At 37.3% G+C, this 6,811-nt stretch overlaps 1 pseudogene; it reads right to left on the bottom strand.

Moving 5' to 3' along the window:
* Positions 1 to 1,805: 1,805 nt before the first annotated feature.
* Positions 1,806 to 2,547, bottom strand: LOC133078449 (large ribosomal subunit protein uL30-like; annotated as a pseudogene).
* Positions 2,548 to 6,811: the final 4,264 nt, after the last annotated feature.

Genomic DNA, 6,811 nt, shown 5'->3' with positions numbered 1-6,811 from the left:
TCCTTTCTGTGTTTCCTTCAGTCATTTTTATTTCAATTTGCCAGATATCATTTGAAAGCAATTTCATAAACATTGAAGTGGCTATGAAGTTCAGTGTTTGTATCTGGCAGGTAGCTTATAAAATTTAAGGAACTTCCTGGTTTTGAAGAATTGGGATGATGTGTCAAGGTTCAATCAGAGTAGCAAACCCTCTTGAGTGATTAGAACGAGGGTTTTATTATGGGGTTTAGACCTTACACAATTGTGGGGGCTGATAGATTGGTCCTTGTAGGCTCTTGCCTCAGCATCCAGTGTTGGAACTGAAGTTGCCATTGGTCAGTCTGACCAGCAGTTGGAAAAAAAAAAGCTTGAAATGGACAGGAATGAGAATGAACTAGAAACTCATGAGAATAACTGAATCCATGAGCAGAAACTGGTCAGAGACAGATAGGGATTCCACTTCCAATCTCAAAGAGACTGGATGACTGGAAAGAGAAGATGGCACCCTTCACCAAGGAACTGTGCATGCACTTGGCCAAGGACTGAGAAGTTGAAGGAGCAGATCCAGCAGGAGCTGGAGGAACTGTGGGTCCAAGCGCTGCTGCACATCACCTGGGTGAGCTAGTGGATCCCTGACAATGTATATGAGCTGTCATTTTGCCTGGTACCCAACCAGATGCACCAACGTTCAGAGCATTAAAAAAGAAGAAAATGCTGGACTTTACTTCTGCCTTCCAAATATTGCACAAAATGTCATTTGTGGGTGATGCTAACTCAAAACTCTGCAGGGAAGGGGATGCTGGAAGGCAACCATAGTTCTTGCTTAGTTAAGGTGACACAGCACAAAGTCACTCAATGACATAATTCAAAAGGGAACATCTCTGGGCACACAGAAATGTAATGGAGACCTCACACTCTGGAGAAGGCACCTTTCCAGGAACCGTATTTATTGGTAAATAGCAAAGTGTCACTGTTTAGTGACAGCACTTTTCAACTTTCAAAGTTGCATTTTTTTGTTTGAAGCTTGTTACATTTAATTTACTAATCCTTATAAGCCATGATACTTATACATGGAAAATTACTCTCTCTACAAATGCTGAAGTTTCTGATAATCTCAGAGAAACATTTTACTAACTGGAATATATCTTCAGGTTTTTTTCTCACACTGACGTGCGTATATATTTCAACCAAAATATTTATACAGGTATTATCTTATTGCTTTAATTCAGGGAAACTTTTTGCGATAAAAAATTGGTAAGGTAAAACTCATCAAATTATCTGTCTTTTTGTAATTCTTTTGAATGTTTTGCCAAATTAAGATGCCTCAAAATCATAGCCTTTCTCAGTTTCATTTTACATCACTAAAAACATAAACTTATATGATTTTTAAAGAAGCACTCTACCAAAATATGCTTTGCACAGTTTGAGATATTCTTTGCACAGTTTGAGATATTCTAAACAGTGGTCATGTTTATAGAATTTTAAAATAAAATCTTGCACATTATTTGTGCTCTCATCATTTAATATGTTTAAATTTCCTTCATGCTTTTTTGGGAATAAATTTAATGTGTTCTTATGTACAAATTTTGTTTCCAGTAATTGTCATTCACTGAATTCTTCATGCTGTATTTTTTTGGTATTCATTTGTTGACTACTTGATTAAGGTTTTCTAAGTGATTTTGAACAAAATGCAACCAAAATTTAGAGGACTCATTTATTTACAAAATTAATACTATTGTAGAACAAATAGGTCAATTTTTTTTCAATTTAAAAGCAGTCACTGTTTATTAACTGACCAGATTACAAAAATAATCATGGCAGATACCTTAGTTCATCCTTCTAATAAGCCTGTTGATCTAGTCTTCCCTGTTGCCAGCATCTCCACCTTCTACAAAATGGGTGGTCTTTTCTTCATTCCACCTCGTGGAGAAGACAATTTGAAGGGCCAGAAGAAGTTGTTTGCTTCTTTGAAACACTTTTCAACAGCATAGATCTGATGAATCAGATCCTCCATGCAGATGATGCCATAGTTACCAAGAGATCGAACAATCAACGCATCTGTCAGGGCAATTCGCTTCTTGTTGCTTTTGCCATAACCACGCTTGTAGATCGACTCATTTACTGACTTCAGGTTTGGGTACCCCCTGTAATGTATGGCTCCACAATTCTCAGCATGTTAATTGAAGCCTTGTTGAGCTTCACAAAGGTGCCATTGAAGATCTGACAGAGGCGAAGAAGCTGCAACACCTTACAGACCTTTGGGCTCACACCATTGATACCTCTGATCCTGGTGACAAATGCCAGTTTGGGTTCCACGGGTACATAGAAGTTTCCAGCTTTTCTTGCCATCCTAGCCATTCGAATCTGAATTCTGTACATCTGCCTGTATCCCTTGTGACAATGCTTAGCTTTTTCATAGGTAAGCTTCCTCCTTGCCTTTCGAAGCATCTTTTGGGCAAACTTCTTTCTTAGGTGCTTGATCTTAAGCTCTGCAAAATTCTTTCGCTTTTCCTTAAGGGTTTCTGGCATAGCAGGAACCTTCTTTTTCTTCTCTTCTGCACCCTCCATGGTTCCAGCCAGAAAAGAGGCCAAATAGGTTGATTTTTAAGGTAGTTCTTCAAAATTTCAAATCTAAAACCCAACTGATAAAAAAAAATAATAATAATGATGAGCAGCAAAGAAAGAAAAATCATACAGTCATGGTAACGTCTTTTTGAAAAGTTAATTTTACTTCAGCTTAGTCAAAAAATCTTTGTACTTCAGTTAATGTATTTTGACTATATAAAATGTAAATTTTAGCATCTATTTCAACTAAAATCTCATATGAGTGAAATTAAAAAAAGAGTCATTTGATCTAAATGAAAAGTCATGGTTGATAGAGTGGTGTGCAATTGAACCTTCTATAGCTTTACATATTAAATCATAATTTTTTTGGTATAGTGTTCGTTGAATAACTACTAACTTTTTAAGTAGAATACAATACTTCTTTAGCAGATTTATGTTTTTTGCTTTTCTTGTAGTCAGTGATATCACTATGATCTCTCCATGGTGGATGGTAAATGTTAACACATATGTCATGCAAGTTATAAGCTCACATCAGCTTTTTAAGCAGTAGAAATTCAGAATTTAAGTTTTCTTTAAATATGTATTTTTTGTGGCTTTGAGCTCACTGATGGCTAGAGTTTATTGCAAAATAAAAAAGTATTGTCAAATATTTACATAAATAAATAAATAAATTTGTTGTTGTAGGTTCTCACCATACACTGAAGGAGATAACCCAATAGTAAAAGCGCACAGACTACTCTTATAGGATCCATGACAGGACTGCTATAATTTTCTACTTTTCTTGCTGACCTCACCACCTTTGTACATCTTACAGGCATGGGCTATGGCATTTAAGAATCCAGCAAAGGCAGTAGTGACAAACATTTCTCTCACCACCATCATAAACCAGAGGAGTTAGATCTTCCTAAGTGCTTATTTTATCAACAATTACTCTGCAAGTTGTCCTTGAAGGAGAGGAATGAATTGCCCCTGGAAAGTGTCTAGGAAAGAGATATGGGCTAACAGTGGTCATCTCTCAGACTTAGCCATGTGCTAATGTGAGAATTCTATTACTACACATACATTTCATCCACAAGTAAACAATACCATGGCAGAAGTTGGAAGTACAAAGTGCAGATCTACTAGATCCATCTTGGATTATTTTTTAATGCAGTTGTGACTAATGATACTTCATTAATAAGAGAAAAATCTAAAACAAGTGCTAAAACAAATGGGACACCAGGATAACAGTAGTAACCTGGGATTGTCCTGGGCAAATCAGAATATATGGTCACCCTACTCAAAGGCAAAATGTTTGCTTGTGTGTTTATTTTATTTCTAATTTAAAGGACTTGATGTAGATTTTCTCAACTCTGATCTTCCTTGGTTGGTAAGGAGACCATTCCAAGGAAACACTAGGCCGCAGTGAAACCATAAGTAAATGTTGAAATTGTGAGTCAGCCTTATTTGCCGTTTTTAGGAGAGTGGATCCCATTTGGTCTGATATTATCAAACTTGAGATTATTCTGAATATTCTTAGTCTAGAAAGCTGCACATATTACTTACACTGACCTAATTGGTAGAGATGGTTATTAAATGGAAATAGTTTCATTCAGAGTTAGAATAATTTCTAAAATTACAGTGTTTGCAGCAAATAAAAAACATATCAAATCCTGCAAACCCCAGCTAGGGTTCACATTTTTAACAAATCAACAGGCATTTGAAACAGAAAAATGACTTTATTCTGCTACTTTATTTTACGAATTGTTATCTACTCAACATAGGCCCAGTTCTCTTTAGTGCATCAATCCAAAATGTGTATCTTTAACCCTTTAGGCCTCCTATGAAGAATGGCTTTTCTCTTGCAACTTACACCTAAATGATTCCTTCTTAGAGGAACATGGTTTGGGTTAAAAACTCTTATTTGGCTTTATTTTGAACATAATGCCCCATTTACATTTTCTTATTGTAGCCTGGTTATTTCAGAAACTTTCCTTGAGGAGTTTGGAGTAGCTTTTCTCCACTCTGAACATCATTGGTTTATGTGTATGAGCTGCTGTAAAGCGCAGTGATTGCCTAAAAACACTATAGTTACTTAAAAAAGATGACTTTGATTGTGTGTTTTTTGTTCCCATCACAATAACACTTTGCAGGTGATTATTAAATTAGAGATTTTCTTTGTTTTTCTAACAAAAAAAAAAAACCCTTTTTTATGTCAGCACCAATTATGAGAGGTAATTTTTCACATTTTACAAAAGATTTTTCTGTCCTACCTCCACGCCCCTCCCCCAGATAAAGAAGGGCTTTGACATTCTATGACAGGGAGGGTTTTTTGCATACACAGTGCTTTTGACTTTTCTTTTAAAAAAAATCTGTTGACTCTATTGAAATGTGACAGGACAATATTTAACCTGAATAGAGGCATGTTGACTCCTCTTATTAAAACTGACAGTTAAGGACGTTTCTCTCTTTATTCCTTCTGATACACGCAGACAAGTCTTCACTGCTAACTAGTATACAAAATCAAAAACAAAAAAATACAGAGCGAAGAGATGACTACCTTATAAACAATATATGAATGACAATTGCAAGTTTAATCTAGCAAAGAAACCTTTTTTTATCCTTTAAGAAAATTAAAGCCCTTTCAAATTAGCTTGATATATGAAGACAGACTGACATCATTAATTTTCAAATATTCACTCTTCTTTCCTAGCTGCCTTTCCTCTCAGAGATAGGCAATGTTCCGCTAAGCCCTGGACAGGACCACAGCGACACCTATGGAGAGAGTCCAGGGCCTCCATTGAGTCTTGTGTAGAGCTTGCAGCTTTGTGTCTTATTTCTTGGAATTCCTCTGCCTATTTTACTCTCATGGGACAAAAATGGTGGCCATGGAGGTTTGTCCCTGAGCTTCCTACTACCTGATGCTTGGTTTCTCTGTTTCAAAAAAAATACAGCTGGAAATATCAAGCTTTCAAAGTTCTTTCCATTTTGTTGGACCAATAAAGAGACTCATTAGCATGAATGAGGCTTAAGTTCCTTTGAGTTGTGCATGGAGTGGGCCTCTTGGGAAGAGCACAATTGGGAACCGGATGCCAACTTTCAGAGAGAGGCAGAAACCATATGGAATTTGGATGTCTTTGGGTACTTGCCCACTCTCCTTAGCTTCCAGGAGCCAAATCTCTTAAAAGCAACTGTTGGCTTTCTTATGCGTCATGCACTGGATATTTATGTGACATAAGTAAACTGTCCACTGAGACTCACGCTTTTTTTTTTGGTAAGAGGGAGGGTATTACACAATTAATGATAGAGTCATTTTTGTTGTAATATAATTTGAGCTGTAGCAAAATCATGAATGGAACTGTGTGATAGTGCCAGCAAATTTACCTCTTATTCTCATTTCCTTGCTGAGCATTCTCTCCTCTGCATTTATCACTAGAGAAGGGTCCTTTCAGTGGTCATCAAGGTTTTCAACATTTTGTTGTGGAGAGTCAGAAAAATAGCAGTTTGTTCCATGGCAGCCTTCTCTGTTAACCATGCAGAAGAATCAGTCTTCTGTGCATTGATACTGATCTGTCCAGTTTAGTCTTGAGAAATTACCCTATTTCTATTTCTCCGGTTATCCTGAAAGGGGCCAGGTGAGACACTTGGTCAAGGCAGCCTGTAGATTATACTGTAGAAGCAATTCTAGATGTTTTTCTTTTTTGAGTAGACGGACCCAACAGTACCTATGGTAAAAAAAAAAAAACTACCCTCAGATCTTCAGTCTAAAGGTGTCAAAAACATTTAAAATTTGTGTGTAAATTTCAGTTCCTATCCTTTGTGTTTGTCAAGATTGTGCCAAGTCTTTCATGATGTCTTAGTTGGGGTTACCCCACCCCAAACAGAAAATGGTCCCAGGTGTGCTGGAAGGGAGTGGGGGAAGGGAAGGCATCCCATGAGGGATGTGGTAAAGTAGGTCAGTACTGTGGGCAACTGGAGCTTCATGCTATTGGGGGTCATCAGAGGCTACACAGACCATCCTTGATAATGAGACTGTTGAGGGACAAGAAAGCTCTTTATCTGTAACTTCCATCTCTTGTTATTTGAAGGTCATTACTGGGCATCAGTTTCTTAGCACTTCAGGCCTCTCTTCTGTCCTGAACCCACCACCTTGGCTAGAGAGAGCAGGAAGCTATGTGTATGGGAACTTTCTGCTGATTACCTCTGAGATGGCCTGAGGGGATCCAGGGAAAGCACCACTAGCTTCTGGTACACATGGTTTACGTGGTTTAGAGAATTAAGTACAGTT

The sequence above is a fragment of the Eubalaena glacialis genome, chromosome 18 (assembly GCF_028564815.1).
Source record: "Eubalaena glacialis isolate mEubGla1 chromosome 18, mEubGla1.1.hap2.+ XY, whole genome shotgun sequence".
Taxonomy (NCBI): domain Eukaryota; kingdom Metazoa; phylum Chordata; class Mammalia; order Artiodactyla; family Balaenidae; genus Eubalaena; species Eubalaena glacialis.
Note: the sequence above shows the minus strand (reverse complement) of the source record. Positions and strands in the feature narration are given on the sequence as shown.